Source organism: Leopardus geoffroyi, chromosome C1 (genome assembly GCF_018350155.1).
Source record: "Leopardus geoffroyi isolate Oge1 chromosome C1, O.geoffroyi_Oge1_pat1.0, whole genome shotgun sequence".
Lineage (NCBI taxonomy): Eukaryota > Metazoa > Chordata > Mammalia > Carnivora > Felidae > Leopardus > Leopardus geoffroyi.
The window spans coordinates 31,097,801-31,100,447 of NC_059328.1; the positions used below are offsets into that span (position 1 = coordinate 31,097,801).

A 2,647-nucleotide genomic window follows, 5' to 3' on the forward strand; every position below is an offset into this window, starting at 1 on the left:
TACTGAACATCAGACGTTCTTCTGTGTGCTTTTTCCCTGTTAGCAAATTTAATCCTCGTAACGCTGTGTACGCTTCTCCCCATTTTACAGGTCTGGACACTGAGGCGCTGAGAGTTTGTGTCAGGTGCAGAAGTTCACCGAGATAGCAAGTTGGCGGGTCCAAAGTGGTTACTCAGCTGACGAACCGTACTGCCTTTGGGAGAAAAATGCTTTGTGGAGGGAAGAAAGGAAGGAGGGATTCGGCTGTCTATTAGAAATGGAAGGTGAGGGATCATTTCCAGCCAGGGTTAATAATGGCAGGGTGTGGTATTCGTCCTGGATCTTGAAGGAAAAACAGGATTTCAACAGGCAAAGATGAAATGCAGGAGGACTGAAATGAGCCAAAATATAGAGGTGGAAAAGAATGGTGTGGTTGTTTTTGTTTTTTTTTTTTAGAAGTGGCAGGGCTTCCCGACTGACAAGAACATGTGTTGGATGTGGAAATCACTGCCACTTCCTGGTTTAATCTCAGAGCTGGATGATTGCAGGAGCCTTTCATTCACCATTTCTCCCTTTTCCATTCCCCCTCTTTAATCCAGTCTATGTTCTATTGCCAGATTCATTATTTTAACCCACTTTCCTTTATTTTTTATTTTTTTCATTTTGTTTTTTATTTTTTTTAATTTACATCCAAATTAATTAGCATATAGTGCAACAATGATTTCAGGAGTAGAGTCCTTAGTGCCCCTTACCCATTTAGCCCATCCCCCCTCCTACAACCCCTCCAGTAACCCTCAGTTTGTTCTCCATATTTATGAGTCTCTTCTGTTTTGTCCCCCTCCCTGGTTTTATATTATTTTTGTTTCCCTTCCCTTATGTTCATCTGTTTTGTCTCTTAAAGTCCTCGTATGAGTGAAGTCAAAGGATATTTGTCTTTCTCTGACTAATTTCACTTCGGATAATACCCTCCAGTTCCATCCACGAAGTTGCAAATGGTAACCCACTTTTATCCTCTCAATTGCCTGCCCAAAGTATTTTTTCAGAAAATCATTGAAATAGTTATGGATAGAGAATTTGGTAAGTAAATTAGGATGTATGGACAGTACAATGGAAGATTATGAGGCGAGTTTTCTAAAGGATAAGGTAAATTTATATATAACCACATGAAAAATGTCTCAATATATTGTAAAGGAAAAGCTGGTTGCACACCCACCCGAAGCCCTTTTATCTGATGCTGTTGGGCCTGGTGGTTAGTTGTTACATGAAAAAAATCAATTAAAATGCAGAATGGTAAAGCATTACACAGCACACGGTTTTGTTTAAGAAAAGTAAGTTCCTGGCATATTATAAACCCCTCTTTTTGGTTTAAACTTAAGACTTATAAATGTAAATTGCTTTATCAATCTTTTGAGATAGCCTCGGGCTTTTTCTGTGATGACGGGGCCCCTGGTGAAAGTGTTTCTTAGAGTGATAGATACTTCTTGCCTTTCACAAGTCACCCATAATTTCTTTAAATATTTCTTTAAAGTGGAGCAATAACTAAACGGCACTTGTGAAGCAATCTGAACGCAAAGTCCTTCTAGATGTGTGTAGCTCTTCCAAGGACAGAATTTTCATCTATACCTAATCTAACAAGTTTTTAGCAATTTGCTTTCAACCAGCCTTTCCAAAGCATTCAACTTAGTTTCCATAGAAACATCTCTTTTTACACCCATATATCATAACGGTTAATTAAATCACAGTAGCAAATTTTCCTGATATAAGTAAGTGGAATAAACCCAACAGACATTTGGTAGTCAGGTGGCTCAACTGGCAGGAACAGAACTACCCAAAAACTCTCAAATGCAGCTTCCTGGCCATGTTTACCACGCTGTAGGCATCAGTAAGTACATTTTAGAATTGGGAGAATAAGTTAAATAGGAATGAAGAAAGTAACTACCTCGTTTTGCAAAAAGTATATATGTTGTGGTGATGGTTCCACCAGTCTGTATTTACTAAAAATCACTGTATCCTACACATGAAATGGGTGAATTTTATAGGATGTAAAACGTAACCATAATCAAGCTGTTTTTTAAAAAAAACATCTATGTATTCACGTATTCGTGTATTTCTAGATTTTCATGAATTTTTGATTTTCATTGAACAGCTAAAGTACTGAAAAGAAAACAGTTTTCACCATTCACTTTTTACTTTTTTTTTTAAACGCTTCATGAATTTGCTTGTCCTTCTTTCGCAGGGGCCATGCTAATCCTCTCTGGATTGTGCCAATTTCAGTATCTGAGCTGCTAAAGCGAGCCCCACTTTCTACTTTTTATACTTCTGTATGGTTTGAATTCGTAATGCAAAGATACATAAGTGGGGTTTAAAAAAATTTTTTTTAACGTTTATTTATTTTCTTGAGACAGAGAGAGACACAGAGCATGAGCAGGGGAGGGTCAGAGAGACAGGGAGACACAGAATCTGAGACAGGCTCCAGGCTCTGAGGTGTCAGCACAGAGCCCGACGCAGGGCTCGAACTCATGGACCGCGAGATCATGACCTGAGCTGAAGTTGGACGCTTAACCAACTGAGCCACCCAGGTGCTCCTTTTTTAAAATTTTTTAATGTTTATTTATTTTTGAGAGAAAACGGAGTGTGAGCCAGGCAGGGGGAAAGAGAGAGAGGTAGA

At 38.8% G+C, this 2,647-nt stretch overlaps 1 non-coding gene across 1 annotated transcript; it reads right to left on the bottom strand.

The window, feature by feature from the left end:
- Positions 1-2,170: 2,170 nt before the first annotated feature.
- On the bottom strand, positions 2,171-2,277 carry LOC123600173. The gene has a single exon (XR_006713547.1). It is a non-coding gene; the product is annotated as a U6 spliceosomal RNA (small nuclear RNA).
- Positions 2,278-2,647: the final 370 nt, after the last annotated feature.